The 19,469-nt window shown below is 39.7% G+C and overlaps 1 protein-coding gene across 2 annotated transcripts in view; it reads left to right on the top strand.

Annotated features, from left to right (window-relative positions):
- rabgap1l (RAB GTPase activating protein 1-like) overlaps positions 1-19,469 on the top strand; it is a 114,249-nt gene that overhangs the window by 48,585 nt on the left and 46,195 nt on the right. The gene's annotated exons all lie outside the window — the stretch shown is intronic.

Genomic DNA, 19,469 nt, shown 5'->3' with positions numbered 1-19,469 from the left:
TGTTGTATGTGCTGGCATTTTTTTGTTTTTATTTTCGGTTCAAACAACTAAGATAAACAATTGAATGGCACAAAAGCAAAAGTCACAAAAGCAGCTGTTAAGTTGTAGAATTGAGCGTTGAATCTCAGTGGGACCAACAGCGTTCAACACCCTTAAACACAACCATGAGTTGTTTGATTCAGTGATAGTATTAAAAAAAAAATATTGCTTTATGCAGCTTTAATGCATTACAGATTGTTCTGTACATGTGCCTAAAGATGTATTTTGTAGGAAAAGTGGGAAAAAAAGATGTTGAAAAGTAACTACCATTACATGGACATGCTGCATTTTTCAAAGACATTTTCCAGCTATGTAAACGTACCATGTGACATTGTACACATTCGAGGGTACACCGTTGTCGGATTTAGTTTTCCATGACTTTGTGATAAGCCCAGAGAGATTTCCACTTGAACCAAGACTGGGTCGAGTCACTTGTTTATCACAGTCAATGACTGACTTCTGCCTTCACGTGGGTACATGTTCTACTATCTGACGTCTACATCTGTAGAATAACAGGAGACAGCAGATTTGTCCAAGTCTTGTGAATTCCCCTCTGTAGCCGTATGACCTGGCAAATATGAGAAATAACAGTAGGGAACCACAGCATAGCCGTGTCAAATACTAGACTTGCAGTTATATACTTTTTCATTTTGATGTGCTTTTGGTACTCCTTTGGAGCATAGTGCAGTGGGGTAGTAGATGAAATTCATAGGATCTGAATTAGTACTGTATAATCCTCACAATGTGGTGACAAACAACAACATATAAGACAGGAGAAAACTAAATTCTGCCTAGCGTGAAGTAATATAGCTCAGTTGTTGCCATATAATGTACCAGTTGGAATATTCCATTAAAGTGAAGATTACAGTTATTGGTCTGAAGTTGCACAACTATTCAGTCCTTTGATAGGTAGTTTCGTAGCAGGTTATGTGAAATGTGAGTCTTGGCACAGGGTTTCAAAAATCCAAGCACCACCGAGTGAATATTTAAAAAATAAATTGTTCTTGTGTCTGTATTACACTGACCAAACTGAAGTGGTAGAAAATCAAAACTGTTATCTTGTCCAAACAAGTCACTTAATTTCAAGTGCATTGATAGGAGCTTTTAGCAAAAAGAGTTTAAGGATAATATGTATTTATTTATTAAGTTATGTTTAAACCTTTACACAATATACTGTGTATGAGTATACTGTATGTAAAGTGTGTGTATCTATTTTTAATCTGCTGTACAGCCAAAAAAAAAAAAAAAAAGAAATTCTGACAGGTGTTGTGCACCCATTTGTGTTAAATCAACTAGGCTGCTGATGTTTTGAGTAGGAGGCGAGTGTGTTAAAATTACACAGTATCTATTTTTTTATTTTGAAATTTTGGCTATGGTTTTGCTGTTGCTGCCAACCTAATAAAGGTGAAAATAGTAGACATTCACATCTGTGTAGTTGCTTTTGTGAAATGTGTGTTTCAGCTTTTATTTCTTACCAGTTGAACTCTCCAGAGTCGCCTAAATATGTCCTCCACTTGGCTGCTATTTAAAGGAATGATGAAGAGGAAGGAGATGTGGACTTGTTACTTTTTGGCTGCCAGTTTGAGTCCCTAAACTTGATGGGATCTGTGTGATTAGATAACCTCCTTCAGCAAATATTGGCGCCCTTAAGCAAGAAGCTTGGATTTTGATCTAGGCGGTTTGATGTACCAGTTATGTTGGAAATGTAATGAATGTGAAATAGTCAGTGAAGATGGTTTCCATGTGTGCATTCATGAATAATATGAATCCAGACATATCATTTGTTCAGGCTCTATAATGAGACTACTGTTTCATACCAACAAAGGACATGATGACGATGTGTATTAACTCCTAATAGCAGAAAAGACTACTCTGCTGCAGACACATCACCTTACAAATACTACTTAGTCAGCCCCTTCGAGGAACAAAGCCTATACGAGTGATTCTCATACTTAGAAGAGCAAGAGGAAATGGAAGGAGGTTTTGAAAGAGGTTTGAAAGAAAGAACTGAAGAACTGGTTGGAGTAAGAAAAAAAGAACAGGATAGGTGATGAAGTTAGAGCCTCCTAATGATATCAAGAACCAAATGTATATCTTTTGTATTTTCTTCTCTCTAATGAGTAGATCAAATATTTGAGCTATGTGACTTCTCCTTAGTAAGAAAGAATGGAATGAAAATTGAAACCCAGTGCAACTCCAACCCCTTCGAGGAACAAAGCCTATACGAGTGATTCTCATCATTTCCACAATAAGTATACTACATATCTGTAAGTTCTGTCTTCAGGGTTGCTTCATCTCAGTTATGAAACATTTTCTGGTTCCATTAGATACATGCAGAACCATAGAGTGTCTACATCCCAGATTACTGTTCTAATTCTAATCACAGCAAACACCAAATGACAACACCGATGGTAACAAAGAAGGGAACAAACAGTATGTTTAGTTTTCAGGTTTTGGTCTCTACAGTCTCCTTTTAATCAGCAGATGGCTGACTAAGTAGTATTTGTAAGGTGATGTGTCTGCAGCAGAGTAGTCTTTTCTGCTATTAGGAGTTAATACACATCGTCATCATGTCCTTTGTTGGTATGAAACAGTAGTCTCATTATAGAGCCTGATCCCTTGTTCTTGGTCTTAAATTGTCATTTGAAATTCATACACTCAACCTCTAGACTGCAGCCATAACCCCGCTGTCTTCCCCCTGTAGTGTAGGCTCATGGAGAGAAGAGCAAGAGGAAATTAAAGGAGGTTTTGAAAGAGGTTTGAAAGAAAGAACTGGTTGGAGTGAGAAAAAAAGAACAGGATAGGTGATGAAGTTAGAGCCTGAATGAGAACACCAAGGTTACAGAGAAAGAGAGAATCAGGAGAGAGAGTAAGGAGGAAAGAAAATGTGGGTTGAGGATGAGCGTTTAGGAACAAAAAGTAGGGAAGGAGTAAGGATGAGGATGAAGAATCATCATTAGGAGGATATCATCAGTTTCATGCTTGTCTCTGAAATCCTATTAAGATCTATTTCAGTAAAATCTTAGGCTGCAAAAGATGATCAAGTTATTTGTTTAGGATAGTTTTATTTACACACTCAAATTACATTTGCAAGACAGAATCAAGAACCAAATGTATTTCTCTTAAATAAGACATTTTTATAGTGTTACAGCCCTTAGTAGCTTCATAGATTAGCAGGAGGTTTGCATGTCTAGCTATATCAGAACCATGCTGAAATTATTTATAGCACTCTAGACTTTTGTTATAGTCCTTATTTAAGCACAAGAAAGGTTTCACTCTGACATGAAGCTGAACAACAATTTAATCTATTTGTTGTGTTTGTGTAGATCTACTGCATTTCATTTTCACACCAGCATCCACTTTAAGAGGTTTTTTTTTTCTTTCTTTCTTTTCCTATGTTCGAGATGTAGTTTTGGAACTAAATCCGTATTTGTTCTTTCAACAGAAAGCATTGCATTCACACTATCTATTCAGCCAAACCAAGAGCATCTTCCCAGTCCAGGCCCACTCAATATTCATGGCCAACACTATATCAGGAATTCCCTTTCATTTCCACAAATGGCAGCACTCGCCTCACTTCCTCTTTCCCTTTCCATCCTGCCACTCTCCTCCTCCTCTTTCCGTCCTGATTGAGAAAGGACCACCTGACCCTCTTTTGAGGTGGGGAAGTCAAAATTGGAGGGGAAACCAGTTCCTGTCTCTGCGTGCTAATGGTGGAGCCTCGCGGCAGCCACCAAAAGCTTTTGATGGCATAAGGAGGACACACTCGTACACCCACACAGCAACACACTCTCATACATCTTGCATGGACTCGCTTACTCTTTGAAAACAGGGGCTGCAGATTGTGGTCTGATAGCTGACAGGTGTTCTTTTCATCATAGCCGATGTTGTGTGCCCTTATAGTATTTAATCTGTTGTGTTACACAATTTTTAAACATTTATTCATCCATTAGGGAAGACTGAGACCACAGCCCTGTCATCACATCATTAGGTTTTATGAATCTGCTCACGGCATTTTAATCCATTCAATAGTTGCCAACACATTTCACTAAAATCAAACATGTCAACTTTATGGTGGTGCTAAAGGTAAGGTTAGTGGATCCCCAAAGTCAGAAGGATTCATCCTCTGGGGACCGCTAACATCCACATCAAATTTCACTGTAATTCATCCAGAAGTTGAGATATTTCAGTTTGGTCCAAACAGCTTCTCACACATTCACCTTTTAGCCAGATTCTTCTGGTGGCCACAGTACGGCTATATGAACGGTATTTGGTCTCTGCCAAAAACACAGTAAAAGTAGTTGTTGTAGGAAGACAAGGTTCCCATTTTCAAATTTTTACCTTCATTTTCCTTGTTGTTTTAAGATGGATTTATTTGGTTACAAGCCTGGTATAATTTGCTGTTTTGGGGATTTCTGCCCCACCTCCTTTAGTGTACACAACATACTTTTTACATACTTCTTCTCAGTTTTTGGGAGCAAAATATTCAGAAAGATGCGATTGTAACATAATCTATACAAATCATCATCAGAATTTTCGAACTTTGTCTGGTTAAGACGCACACAATCCTAACTACCGCTGCTGTAGAGAAAGAAGAACGATCTGCATTATTGCCTTGCTGCATCTCTACAGTACTTCCACAATTTGATTCAGTGTCTAGGTTTCAGTTAACATCACAGACAAGAATATATGCTGTGTAGCTGTGTAATGTGAGTTATCTGTACAACTGCGTATTTGTTTTTATGTGGTTATTGATCACGGAAGCACATGGTGACGCTATAGAAAATACCTGCAGTTTCATAAGAATACTGTGAGACACTCTCAACAGAACATACAATAGTGACTTGATGTCACAATCATAATGCCTTTCAGGGTTCCCACGGTCATGAATCCCAAGTTATGAAATTAGAAAAAGGGTTTTCCAGGCTTGGAAATGGTTCGGAATTAAGAAAATATTTTGGAAAAGTTTTGATAATGCATTTTTAGGGAGTATTATTTGAAATAACTGTTACTTGTATTACTTATTTTAAAATCTATAGCTTCACAGGCTTTGTGGCTGTGGGAGAAGCCCTCACAGGGCCTGCATATGCTCTAAACTCAACACAGCTCACCCAAACTTTAAACTTTCCACAACATAACAACCGATCACAGCTGATTGACCAAGGAATGCAGGTGCTTCCCATTTTAAACGACTTAAATAGTCATACAAATGGGCTAAAGTATTATGGATAAGTTATGGAATTTTTTTTTTTTAGAATTCATTGACAAAAATGTCTAGGAACCCTGGTCTTTTATTTCTGATAAATGTCACTCCCTGTCTAACTGCCACAGTGACAAAACGGTTGCTGGTTCAATCCCTACAGAGGACCTGAATCATGTCAACATGCTGTACTGCAGGAAACAGAACACTTACCTGTCCACTCACTGCAGAATGCCCTGGAGTAAAAAATGTGGAATTTCTGGCAGCCTTCATCTGTTGCTTTTCAGTTTTGCACTTCCATCCACCGGTGGACCTGCTGATTGCCGTAGGTAGACTTTCTCGCCATCACCGGCCACTTTAACTGAGAGCTTTCTCTTCCATCTCATCGAAGTGCTTTGACTCTCCCAAATGTGCGCATTGGTTTCACTGGTTGCGAGTACCGCTCAGCACTCCACTCTCCATTTGAAAAAGTGTAATTCTACAGTTTTTTTTGCTTATTGTTCTTTTAGGCTCTGTTGCATCATCGCTCCCTCTTTTTGTCTTGAGTAACGCTGACTTTGTGTCTCAAAAACCACTTTGTGAAATCCCACCTCACCCCTGAGCACCGTAGCCTTTCTATGGCGAGTACCAACCATGATGACCAATGTAGGTCAGGGCTGTTATTTGTCTGCTTGGCTGATTTGGCCGGTAATGCTTCTGTCTGCCTGATCAGGAAGAATTTTCTCTGGTCATAAGGTTTTGTGGGGTATTTGAAATCTGATAAGGAACCTTTGTGTGTCGTGTTTGCCACTTGCCACTTTATTCATGCTTCCGAAGGTTAGTGCTTTTGTGGCCCTGTTCTTTGTGAATTAAAATCTGAGTCATGAGGGGCTAGAATCCTCCTTCAGAAGTGCTTGTCGGATAGTCCAACAGCATTTCACACCTTTTCGATGTTCGGATTGAGAGGCAGTGCCCAAAAACATTTATGTCTTTATGAAGCCAATAGTCTGGCAGGTACATCCTTTAACCCAGTGATTGTCTTGGTGTGTGAAAGTAAGAAAGTAATCAGGGTTTGAAGTCATCCTTTAACCTCCCTTTTCATTCTTCACTCAACTATATCTGCTACTTTTCATGTGTGCAACTGGGTGCAGCGCTGTGAATGCTTCCAGGGGAGACTGTCTGGAAATGGCCACCGTTATTCCCATAATGAAATGATCCTTCGAGTGTGACCGTTTGCAACACCTATAATGACTGTTGAGATGCTGATTTTCTTCTATAACGGAACTGTGCCCTCAGACTTTGAGAATAGACAACCTTCTTTCTTTCTTTTTTAAACAAAGGGAGGACATTTTAAAGAGCTGTGGCTTGGTTTTATGGTTAATGTCAGATTTGAATCAGGTTGAAATTAAGGCAAAGGTTAAATGTAGCTGTGTTGCTATGATGCTTAAGGGTGTGGGCTGGGGAATGCAATACATCATAAATAAAACAGACCCTCATAAATTTAGTAATGAAAAACTGTGCGTGTGCGCACCCAGCTGCCAGCCTCCTGTGCCCTGGCTGAGGTTGGCACACACTGGCTCTTTTATTGGTCACCCACACGAGTGCATGTGGACACACACAGACACACACCACAAGCTTTCAGAGAGCATCCTCAGTGGATGGGCACAATACAAGGACACATAAAAAGCATAATGATTCAAGCAATGCTGTAAATATGAAGGAGAAATTTGGCCGAGAGAGAAAACTGTTTTTTAACCTTGTGGTGCTTGTTTTTTTTTTTTTAAAAGACACGCTTTCACCAAAACGCGTAAACATGCAATCAGTCCTTCAGTACAGTCAATCTAGGCTATTCGTTGATTTTTTTTTTTTTCATCATCTATATTTTGAAGGTACTTTAAGTTCATATAAAAATTGTTTTTTAGAGGAGCTGTCAGTCCTAAAGTTCACAGTTATCCCAACATATATTATACATTATACAAGAAACTGACAGAATAAACATACAGATTGACGGCACCCACATCAGGAGCTGAACTGAGCAGCTACTTATTGATTCACTCGAAGCAGCTTAATGTTAAATAAATCTGTGATTGATAAACTGCTGGGATCTAATGCACACCTCCACCTTTCCAGTCTCTCCATGCCTCACGGTCAGAGGCACTGAATATTTTAACAGCAGTAAATGTACCTGAATTTGGTCATAATGACCATTTCAGTCCAGTAATTTTAAGCCAAATTATTACAGAGTAGTTTGAAAAGGTCAATCACAAGATAAGCTAAATTTGAGCGTAAAAAGTAAAATCACATTAACATGAAATATCTGAATATATGAAAAAGCTTTTATTTTTCAGTGGTCATTTTTCCTGCTGATTCAGTGGTGCTGATGTAATATAAGTCTTTTTACAACAAACTGCTATTATGAAGGAGTTGTGGCAGCTTTTAAGTAATGATCTTTTTTAATCTTTCTCAGACTGCGATAGATTCTCATCTCTTCTCCCTTCTGAGCTCGCCACAGCTGACACCCTGAACCGCAGACATTCCTCCTCCTGTTCGAAAAGGCTTTTATTGTGACATAATGGAGTATTGGCTTTGGAAAGGCTTCAATCCACTTTTCTAACTGCAGTACTCGAGGAAAATCTAGAGATTTTATAAAGAAAAAGATTTCTTTTTATCCTGTCTAATTCGATTTGGCATAACTTGCAACAATATTCTCATCCTAGCTATTCATACACTGAGGACAAAGACAGACACCTTGATGGACAGTGGAGGACAAACCTGTTTTTTATTGTTAACCTCCCTGCAGACCTCAGGTATTGAATCACTGCCAGCAGATGTACAGCCAGCTTCTCTAATTCTCTCTCAGGGCATTTTGGCTGAATTAAATACCATAAGACAGTCAAATTACCCCCTTGGCTCCTTTAGCGTATCTCATTCCTCCTCCTACCTCCTCTCTCTCTGTCTTTCTGTCCTGAGGCAGTGTTTCCCATATATGCACACCAGGCCTGGCTGTGTTGGGCAGTTATTTAGTAGCGATGGTCCAGCAGCTCACCTCAGGCCATTGTTGATATGGCTAGTTCTTCCTCTGTGGCATTTAGCCTTGGTGCTCTAGTCAGTGTGGAAGGAGAGGAGTGAATTCATGAAAAATAAAAGGAGAAAAGTAGCTGTGTCTGGTGTTTGCAGGGCTGACTAGAGTCTCATTGGAGTCTCTGTTGGTCAGTCAGTCAATAAATTAATTTGTCAGTCAGTCAGTCTTTCTGAGGGAAAGAGAGCAGGGGAAGAACATGCAGCTAAGGGTATTTCCATCCATGTATTATATGCCCAAAACCACTCAAACATGGGTTCGCCCATGTGCCGTTTTGATAGGTTTTGTATCATTTATTTTAATAACTGTTTTAATAATCAAGTCAATGATTAAGATTTGGGGCATATTAAACACAACTACACAACTGTAATGTTCAGCCTGTCTGTTTACCCTTTACAAAGTGAAGATATTCTTATGGTTTGTCTCATCCGTGTGTGACAGAACAGATACATTTCTGTTTCAATCAGTAGAGCTGTCTGTAACAGCTTCCATTTGATCTATGCTATACATGTGTAGTTGTGAGCTGAGATGTGTTTTTACACTTCAAGTCTAATTACAGTAACCATCAGCTGTTAAATCTGAAACTCCTCCAGTGCGACTTTTGTATTTCAAAACTTGGCATCATATTAGATTGAGGATGCAGGTATACACTAGTATATTATCCACAAAGTATTTAACACCTTATATTTGGTTAGCTGTAGTCTGACTGTCATTGTGTGTTTGTAGCTTAAACGTGGATAAACTGTCAGCTATCCAGCTCCTCATCACTGGTTACAGTTGGAGTGTCTCCATTGTCTCTGTACTTCTTCCCAACTGAAGAAGTGGCTAAATAGGCTATGTGTCGCTATGGAAACTCTCAGCTGAGTCTGAGGAAGCAACAAGGTTTCAGAGAGTTTATTTGAAGTTTATAAATAGGGTGCAATTAAAATGGATATTAACATTAGCTCCAAAATAAAAACCTCTTCACTATTCATTCACTTTTTCTTTATTTTTGACGATGCAGACGAGCATATAAGCTGGTGTGTCTGTCTTGTCTGCAGCTCGGTGGCGTACAGGCTGCATTTTTCAGACGAGTAACAAGTGGATTGAAAGACGTGCAGACACAACAATTCAACTTCATACACCTCCATACATGAGTCTCTGTCTTTTCTCATGGACCCACTAAGTGTCTGACCCTCCACTCCACCTCTGTCGTCCCTCGGGGTCTTCTGTCCCCACATAACAGAGCTTCAACTCATACCCTCCAGTAAAAAACACAACACAGAGAAAATGTCAGATACCTTGGGGGATGCACTTTATCCACTGACCTCTCTCAGTGAGCCTGTGTGCGTGTGCGTGCGTGTCCTTACCAAAAGCAAACTACAATAGTACAACATGTTCACATTAGTTTGTTTGTATATAGAGTTAAGTTAATGTATCCTATACTTTAGATTTGCAGATACATTAAATTACATTACATTCACATAGAAAACATGAACAAGTGGCTTTAATGCTGAAAAGATTTGTGGAAAGTGTCACCCACACAGGGAGGGGCAAAGCCTCTAGGAAGTGCCAAGCAGGAAAGGATGGTGTTACAGTTTGTCTACTTGTGGAGGAAATTCAGCAAGTCATGCAAAGTAAAAAGGCTTTGACATCTTAGTTTCTGAGTGGAAAAGAGATTTCCCCTTCGACTTCATCCTAACAAATCATCAATTAGTCGTTATTGATTCATCTTAATTTTTTTCTTAAATGTATTATTTACCATATTTACTATATACCATAAACATGGTAAAAATGGGCCTTATGATATTTTCTAATTGCCTCTTTCATCTGACTAACTGTCAAACACCCAAAGATATTCATCTTCCCATCAGAAAAAATAGAAAAAAAGAAATCCTCGCACATTTCAGGAGCTGGAACCACATGTGAAAAATGATTGTGGAACACAAACCAATGTGCAGGTTTTAGGTCGGGTGAAGAAGTGTGACTCTTCCAGTGAGGCAGTTGGTGTTGCAGAGTTATTTTTTGCATTTGATTTAAGTCATAAAAGTCAACACACCTATTTTGCATTTTTTTTGAATGAATTTGAAAGTTGATCAAATTTGTTTAGCACTTATTAATCTGTTAAAAAAAGAGAAGTTTAGAAAGACTTTAACCAAACCCGCTGATTCTAAAAACAACTCTGATCCCCTTTAGCTCACTGAGGTGTCAAATGTTGTCGCTTGTTTTTAATTTCCCTGCAAGCAAAAGGAGAAATTTCTCTTTTTGCCTTCTGTCTGAACAATAATGTCTGCACTCCCTACTTATTGAAATGCAGAACCAGCCGGACCATTAAAATGCCACGGCAGCGATACAGAGACAGATGAATTCACAATTTGCCAGGCGGGCCAGCTGTTGCCCCCCCCTCCGCACACACCACCCATCCTCAACCCTCCAGGGAAGCCTCCAGAAACTTCCTCGCCAGCAACCAAGGACAAAGGCCTCAGGGGGGAGCTGGTTTTTAATTACTGGGCTGCGTCCTCTGAATATCACACCAATAGATTATCTCACTGCATCCCAAAGAAATGAAGAGAAATGAGAGGGTGCTTGTGGAGAGGTGGTGTCATTGTTTCATCCTGATGTCTGAATGTGTTCGGACCAGAGGCTGGACTTTGAAGTTGCAATATAGTCTGTTTTTTTGCCTGACATACTTTTACAATTAGCATCTTTCTCTGGAATCTTTTTTTGTTTGATTGGTTTTAGATCCATAGTGTGGAACCACATTGATCAGGCATTTAGGGAGTCTTTTAGGAAGACTCGGTGTTTAAATCTCTTGTATCACCTTATTTCCCAAGATGGAACTTTAAAATTTAATCTGATGTTTTTTTTAATTGGTGTTAGACAAAAAAAAACAACTCTGTTCAGACTGCGTTTGAAGTTTTATTAGCAGCTGCTTGAGTCGATCCTCTTGTCTAGTAAGACATATTTTATACCACATTCGATCCTGTAGATTTTCCTCAAACCATTTGTTTAGGAAGCCAGAAGGTGTCCCGGTGGAAATTAATGGTAAACCTTTGAATTACTTAGGAAGCATTTTATATTTGCCTCAACAAAGAAATGTTTGCTGAGCACACATATTTTCTATAACAGCACTCATCTTTACAGCCACACAATTCCACTGATCAACAAAAGGAAACGCAAACACCATCCAGTCGTTACTGGAACTGAGCAGCTGCACTGTAGCACATGGTGCTGAGGTGCCTTGCTCTGAGGCTCACTGGAGCACGACAGAGTTCTGTTCATGCTTGCCAGAGTGTCTGTGATTGTTTGTGATGTACCATAATAATACCACCAGAGGAAGATTCATCTTAACTCTTTAAAAGGCAGCCGACAGACAAAAAAAACTCAAATGTCAGGCAGATTAAAGAAGCAAAGAAGGTTATGTAAGCGGGATACAAAACCACGTTTAAACAGGGTGTGAAGTGACTTAAATTTAGGTCAATTTTATTTCACATATATTCTGCAAGCACATTAAAGGATGTTTTGTTTGTGTTGTATGACACTCATTTGGTAGTTTGTCATATGCAGCCATTCAGAAAACATTCAACGTCAGAATTGGGGGCATAAAAGTATTATTATTGTTGTCACATATACACTACAGTATATATTTGTGAGTGTTTATTTACCAATACATCAAATCTTTTTTTGCTCACAACACATCTTCTATGACCCTTTCCTCCCTCTCGTTCTGTATTTTTGGAGTTTAGGGAAGATTTTTTTTAATCCACACACAGCCAGTTTGTCACCTTCAATACTGTCCTTCCATTGAAGGAGCTGCCATCTATCCAAAAGATAAAGAGGTCTGCTAATATTCTGGCTGTCAGTCATTCAGATACCACTCACCTCTTGCCTCTCTCCTTGTGTCTCCTCGCCTACTCTTTTCTCTCTGCCTGGTGAAGTCATTCCTTCATCCTTAAATTTACAGTCTCTACGTTCTCCTTTGTTTCTTTTATGACTGCCATGTGTTTTTCTCATTGTTTTTTTTTTCTGACTTTAATACTTATCTGTCCCATTGAAATATGTCCGTTAATAACAGATCAAAAAAACGGTACTTCACTCTGAAGCGGACATTTTCCCCAGCCAGTTTTGAGACGTTGACTTCAAGTCAACTCTCTGCTGGATGAAATCCAGGGTGCAGCCCTGCGACAGACGTGCTCTTTAACACACCATCCTGTCGGTTCATCACAGCGACTGTTCTCTAACATGACTCACAATGCACCGCTCCCCGGTCAGGCTGTAGCCAGGCCCAGACGGGGCTGCGCTTCCTCTTGCTTCCTCATTCCCATCAGGGACAATGCTGTCGAAGTGCATAGAATTTATACAATTGATCCACCACTCTGCCGGAGTGAGAAGTGTGTGTGGGGTCAGGAGGCTCAGGGGGGGGTCGGTGAGGGGTGAGGCTTCTCACTGAGAATAGGATCAATAACTAGGTTTGACAGTATATGGAGATGAGTAACATAAACAGTATTGTATTGATTTCTATCATCAGCTTCAGAAGTGTGTTTTGGGGTAAGAAGGAGCTGATAGCCCATCCAAGGGAAGTAGATTAGTCTTTTTTTTTTTTTTTTTTTTAAGAGACATGATGCTCATTACTGTTTAAGGTTTTGTTTCTACCTTCACAATAGAAGATCATGGACTCTAATTTACACGCTGCACAAAACAAGTGTCTTTGCTACTTTCAGACCAACGCAGTTGTAATTGTTTCATCCAGCGCCCACGTTGTTTAAATAGCAAATGTACTTGTGCCGACCTCGGCGCCCGTCGACATGTTGGTCTTAAAATGAAGTGTGGTCAGGTGCATTGTTGGCACGTCTTGAGGCAGCGAAAAGCAAATGCATAACTGACCAACAAAACCTGTTCTTCAGTCAATAAGGCAGTATTTTTACTGTTATCTAACTTAATTAATTAATAACAGTAATATGTGGCTTCATACAGAGATGCACAACATGCATACAATCTGCTTATTACACACACAGAGACCCTCAGCAGCTCACAGACTTGTAAACGATTTAAAATAAAAAAAAAAAAATAAAAAAAAGAATAAAAGAATAGTATGTGAAAGATTATTGTTGTATACATTACTTTGCTCAATCTGTACGAGCGGATCAGTTTCCTCTGCGGAGAAGACTTGTTTGCTTCTATTTTCCTTCTCACTAATCTGCTGTTACAATGACAATCCACCAAGGCGCTTTTAAAGAGAATGGGAAATTACACTCTGATTGGTTTATTTTATGTCACACCCAAAACACACAAAAAACCCACAAAACAAAACACAAAACTTTTATGCTGAGATTATCTACCGCTAAACTAGTCAAAGTGCATTTGGACAAACTCTAAATGCACTTGAGCCATGCGCTTTAGACAGTGAGCTGATATAGTTAAAATAAAGCTCTAAATGTAGCTTTGTACAATCTATTGTGGAGAATGCAATCTTATATCACAATATCCATTTAAATTTGTAATTATTACTTTGTGAAACTCCTTATGGCCTAAATGAGTTTGTCATAACAATATTGATGTCGTGTATTTCCTCAAAAATCAACTGAAGAATTATTAATAAACATAAATAATCTATATATTAAGCTATTTAAAAAAAAATTAAGTGCAGTGAATGAATACTTTACGTTTTTAGTTTTTTTTATCACATTGACCAATCACAAAAATCTAATAGTGCTGTGACCATTGCTCCCAAACGTCAGGTGTTAATTCATGCAGCGGTGTTAAAGGGCCGACCACACAATATAAAGAACAATGGAAAATCTCACTATATATATTGCCACTCACTTCTGACGTATTATGGAAATGTTTTCACATGTAAGAAAAATGTAAATGCAGTCTGTGAACAATCGTACTTTTTGTATTAGATGGACCTTTTGTTTGTTACAAACTCACAGCTTTCCAGTTATAGATTTGGGTTGTGTTACCCAGTGGACACAGTTGCCAAGTACAAGAGTATTCCGAACACACAGTTTGACTTCATACCCAGCAATCTGTCTTCGTGGTTGCTTCCAGCGGTTCTAACACTAGCAGCAGCATCTCTGATTGGCTGCGCCTTCACTGTAGGACTTAGCGGGCTCTGAGTGTTCATCTGTCTAAACCCGGCACATTTCGCCCCTGCCTCATCGGTTAAGCTGAGCGTGGCTGCCTCTCTGTTGAGGGGCTCACCAGCCTGCACCCGTGGGCCCCTTCCACACCCTGCAGTTACATAACACTGTCAGAAGACAAGGGTAACTGGAGAGCTCACTGCTCTCTCCAGAATAGTATAATATGGATGGAGCTGCTTCTGAGATTCTGCATTTACATTTTTACATGTAGAGCATTTAACTTGGTCATTTATCCAGAGAGCCTGAGAATGTGAGAGCAGGTAGGTGGTTCATTATTCTGCTCAAGGACATTTTGACAGGATTCAGTGCTGTTGATAGACAGAGTGACTCATACCTTTAAAGCTAAATGGTGTCGTGTTGACCTTGTGCTGTGAAGCACACATAAGTCTTGCCATAAATTTTTTTCTAGGCTTTCTCTTCTTTGTTGCCAACATGTCTCATGTTTAAACTTGATCTCAGCCTCAGTGCAGGCAGACAAACCCACAGAGTCAATCTAACTGTTCTCAGTGTCAAGTCTTGAATTGGTGAGAGACTCAGTGGGTCACTTGCATCCACACACTCATCCCTCCTTGAAGAAGTTCAGTATGTCCTCTATAATTTTGAACAATGTTAGCCCCAGATCCATCTCATAGGGTTGAATTTTTTTTTTATGACAAATGTCAAAGAGAAAACAATATCACTTGTTAAAAACATTATGTACTGTTCTGTAATAGTATCCCTTCAATACATTATGAATAACAAGTGATATAAGATGTTTACTGCGCTAAAAGTATGTTTTGATGCCTTTAAAATTGCAAATGTCGGCTCCTTTTTCTTCTTTTTAAGGACTCACTGACTCTTGATACTGTACCACATTATAATTTAGTAGATCCAGTGTACAGCACGGTAGTCTTTCAGTGGAAAAACCCGACCTCTCTACCTGATACTGCGGACACTTGCAGCAAGTCAGCATGACTACACTTCATCAAGGTCACTAGTCACAAATATCAGCTCGCCTCAGGTGAGTGACTGGTGGCCCTGAAGGTCGCCTGGTTTAAGCTTTCCTCCTTACAGAGACGGGGGGAAAGCTAACAGAGCCTAATAGCCAGCAAGACAAACAATAAGGGGACGGGGGACCGAACCCGTCAGCTGCATAAAGACTCTTCACGTGGAAAAACTCCGGTGTCAGCTCAGCTGTGGCAGCTTCTAAAGGAATTGTTTTTACCATAAAATGACAGGTGTTTGCTCGTAGTGCTTTCAAGTCTAATATGAGTTAAGATACAGCTCCCATGGCAGTTATTAACAATTCAAATTCCCCCCCATAAAGCATCTGCACTTTTACTTCTTTCTTCCTGAGTGCAGCAGAAGCAGTTGTCAGCCATCATGCCTTACACGTGTCACCTTGACATGTTGACGTGAAAACAAAAACAAGCTTTGTGTTAACACAAATATTTACCTGTTGAGCTGAAACTTTTTTTTTATATTTAGATATATTTACCCAGTAGACGTGCCCGCACGTAGTTCACTCAAAGGCAAGCGCAATAATTTGTTTAATTCAAATTCACCTTGCTTTTTCCTCCAGTACAGAAGTGCTACACAAATAAAGTTGAACATGATTATTGATGCGTGTTGTTGAAGCCAAACCATTCATTGCGCATTCTAATGAATAAAAAGGAAGTAAAAGACAAAATGACATAGTTATTAGGTAAATAAACAGTTTAGAACAGAGTGGAAACACTTTTGGAGAATTAGAAAATGTGAAACTATTCAATTCATGCATCATACATTAGTTTAATGTGCTCTTTTAATTACATTTTTTATTTTTATTTTTTTTATTCTTACATAACCTGCTTTACAAAGAATATGTAAAAGCCCGGCCAAGAATTAGACTTGTATATATAACTTTATTTTGACCACAGGAGTGTTGCTCCTGTCTGACAGTCACGTGTCTCCAGAAAGTTGTTCTGCAGAGGAAAGCCTCTTGACTTCGTGACCCTGTGGCACCAGTCAGGCCTGTGTGGTTAATGAAATGCTGTTGGATGTGGAGGGATGTGGAGTTGGAGTGCAGATTTAGATGCATCAGCAGTTTTTATTTTTAGCTGCGTGTGTTAAGTAGGTAACCTGTTGGTGAGGTCTGAGTAATGGACTGTCTGCCCAACAAGCCCCCAGGCTACAATTAGAGGAAGCCTCTTGTTCCCCTCTGTGTACATATCTCACTCCACTCTCTTTATCTCTCTTCCTTCACTCCTGTTTCAGTCTGTCTCTCCCTCTGTTTATCCTGATCTTTCTGTCTCTCTCTCTCTTCTCCCAATACTTCTCCTCTTCTTCTCTGTCTTGTTTTCCTCCTTCAGTCAGTTTAAAAGCCAACAGGGGATAAATCTGACAGGTACACACAATACTGAAGAAAACACACACACACACACACACGCACACACACACCCACACCCACACAGAGTACGTTTGATTCAGACTGATGGAGGACAGTGTTGATGTAATTCCCCTGCCTGTGCTAATGCTTTTTAATCCCTCCATATTTATTATGTCATCTGCAAAATCCAGAGAGTTTCTGTGCTGATGTGTGACATTCCCGATAGAAGATTTACTTTTTACTTCCAACATGCCGATGATATACTTTTCGTTTTTGTGTAAGTAAATGTTCTGTGTTTGGGTTTGCTGGTTACACTGTGCTTTCATGAATCCATTTGTGTATGTATTCAGACTACACTGCATGCCCTCTTGAGTATATATACATTTTTACACAGGCTTTACTGTTCAACTGTCTCTTTAGGCTTGCCTTCTCACTATGGAGCAGCTCATCCAAATTTGCAAGTTCTGGTTTTGTCGAAAGGATCCAACAGTCCTCTCTGTTACCAGTTGTGTAGATTAACAGCCCAAAGTGCCTTCTACTTTTTTTTTTTTTTACTTTTTTGGAGGATTACCTACTGCCAAAAATAGCTTTGTCTTTTCTTCAGATGCTCTGGTCTTATCGCAGCCACAGATCCTCTGTCCTTCTGTTACCCCTGTCTGGATGCTCGCAATCGCTCCCAGCCTTCAGAATCCCCCTGACGGTCTCCTCTATTGATTCACCTGTGGCAGCCGGAGAAAGATATTCAGGCCGCAGATTCTTTGGATGATGGTGATAGTGGTGATGATGCTGAGTTCACTACCTTCTACCTGTGCTACTCTCGGTGACATACAGACATATAGCTCTTACTCCAGTTTCAGGAGATGATGACCTGGAGGTGTCATAATGTGCTGGGCTCCCTGGCCAAGCCGTAGCAATGCGGGAAAGACACTTTTGGATTGTTAAGCCGATACAGCCTTTTAGCAAAATACACAACATAAAGCACAGAGTCCTCTGACCTGGTCACCCTGCTGCTTGTTAAGTTTATGGCTAGGTTTGGGTTTGACAGCTATTAGTGCGACTGGTACTGGGAGGAAACAGTGGCTGTCCTCATTAGCTCAACTCGTAAGATTTTTCAATGCAGGAACAAGTGTGCAGATCTATAGAGTCTACTGCAGGGCTCTACCTGTGCTCATGATTGTAAGGTTATACGGTATGGAGCTCAGGTTGATTCTGTTTGTTTTGTGTTTGCACAATGGCGTGAAGCGGTGAAGCTGAACTGGGGCACTGTGATGGAGAACTGAGGCTGCTGATGAGGCTGCGGTTCCTCCTGAACACCTTAGCCTCCCTGCAGAGATCAAAGAGCTGCAACCTTCAGCACTTGCTTGCGCACACACACATTCACGCACTGTCCAAATACAGTAAGATGCGCAACAATCCTTGTTCCAACACTCGTAGCACAAAAAGGTATACACTAATTCACTCATGTCAACAATGAATATAAGGACCTGTCCACTATAAATCAAATTCGGAGAGAACAGCAGCTGTAGCTCTGTAGCTCTGTAGCACTGTTGCTTTGAGTTGGACTGAACATAATACGAGCTGAAACAATAGTCCTGCAGCATCCTGTCTCTACACTCCAGTGTTGGAGTGAGGACTGGAGAGATGATGATAAAATGATAATTACATCCTTTTCCAGATTCAAAATGTTCCCACAAGGATGCTAAAATAGTAACTGAAAAAAGCATCGAACGCTGTTGAATTGTTTGACAATTTATCATCGTGAAAACTGGTTTACCTCGTAAACAATATAAATACTGTACACACTAATGTCTCCATGTAAAGTGTGTGTGTGTGTGTGTTCTCCAAGCTTAGCGGGGCTCCTTAACAAATTTTGTTGTCAGATAAAAACCTGCATTCTTTTAATTTCATGGCAAGCAGAGCACATTGGTGCATGAAATATGTGAACCGTCAATGGCTCGTCTTGTGAGCCTGCACACTGAAACCACAGGGCTTAAATATCTCTGTATGTTTGCTTTCTGCAAAATGAGAAATGAAAATGAGAGGAGATGAGGCAAATATTTAGAAGGACACATAGAGGTGGAAACAGGAGAGGGAAGGAAATGAAGTAGAAAAGATGAAAGAGGAGGAAATAGAAAGAGAAGTAGAATGGATGGTACAGTAGGAGATGAAGTAGAAAATAGGGGAATATATGGAGGTAGAAAAGGAGGTGATAAGCGAGAAAAAGGAACAAAGGAGCTGGGAGCAACAAATTCAAGGAGAGAAGGAAATATGCAGGAGAAAGAGGAAGAACGGATACAAGACATGAAGGAAGGAGATTAAGCCGAGTAGAGGACGTCCTCTCCTTTTCCCTGTTTTTTGGTGTTTTTTGAGTAATGAGGCTGTTAATTAGCAGAGGCATGCATGGTTTATTAAATCAAAGTGTTTACAACTTTCACTGTCAGCCAGATTCTTGCTGGTCCTCGCTGATGTTGCCATGGTAATTACAGTGTCATAAATGTGTTTGGTAATCATGATGAGATAACTAATAAAAGGTAATCCATTAATCATTGATCTATAATCATTTTAAAAGTAATGCTTTTAATCGATGGGTAATTAATTAAACTGTTGTTTGTGTAGTTGTCCTCCAAAACCACACAATGTAAAATAATCAGTGCTCCTTGTATTCTTTACCTGAAGACAGTCAAAGTCGAGGAAAACTGTAAA

Source organism: Brachyistius frenatus, unplaced genomic scaffold, assembly GCF_029030835.1.
Source record: "Brachyistius frenatus isolate BFR_SWC_R1_liver_20210118 unplaced genomic scaffold, ASM2903083v1 Contig_41, whole genome shotgun sequence".
NCBI classification, from domain to species: Eukaryota; Metazoa; Chordata; class Actinopteri; family Embiotocidae; genus Brachyistius; species Brachyistius frenatus.
The sequence above is the reverse complement of the archived record's forward strand: the minus strand, read 5'-3'. Positions and strand labels throughout refer to the sequence as shown.